Below are 361 nucleotides of genomic sequence, written 5' to 3' on the forward strand. Positions count from 1 at the left end.
TGTCATTGCCCACCCTTCTTTAAAAGGAAGATGTTGAAGGCATGCTGGGAAACTGAGCTTCTAGATCCATAAGGGCTGAGGAACAGCAGCTACAAAGACTGGCTGCTCATCTTGCCAGTTGGAATTGCCCACCCCTATCCCTATATTTGAATGGAGCTACGGTGGCTCAAGTGGTTAAGACACTGAACTGCAGGCTGTGGAAGGTCGGTAGTTCAGCAGTTTGAGACCCGGGTGCCGCATGACAGAGTGAGCTCCCGTCTCTAGTTCCAGCTCCTGCCAACCTAGCAGTTCGAAAGCAAGAAATTGCAAGTAGATAAATAGGTACCACTTCGGTGGGAAGGTAACAGCGTTCCATGCGCCT

The sequence above is a fragment of the Gekko japonicus genome, unplaced genomic scaffold (genome assembly GCF_001447785.1).
Source record: "Gekko japonicus isolate JY-2015 unplaced genomic scaffold, Gekko_japonicus_V1.1 scaffold1168, whole genome shotgun sequence".
NCBI classification, from domain to species: domain Eukaryota; kingdom Metazoa; phylum Chordata; class Lepidosauria; order Squamata; family Gekkonidae; genus Gekko; species Gekko japonicus.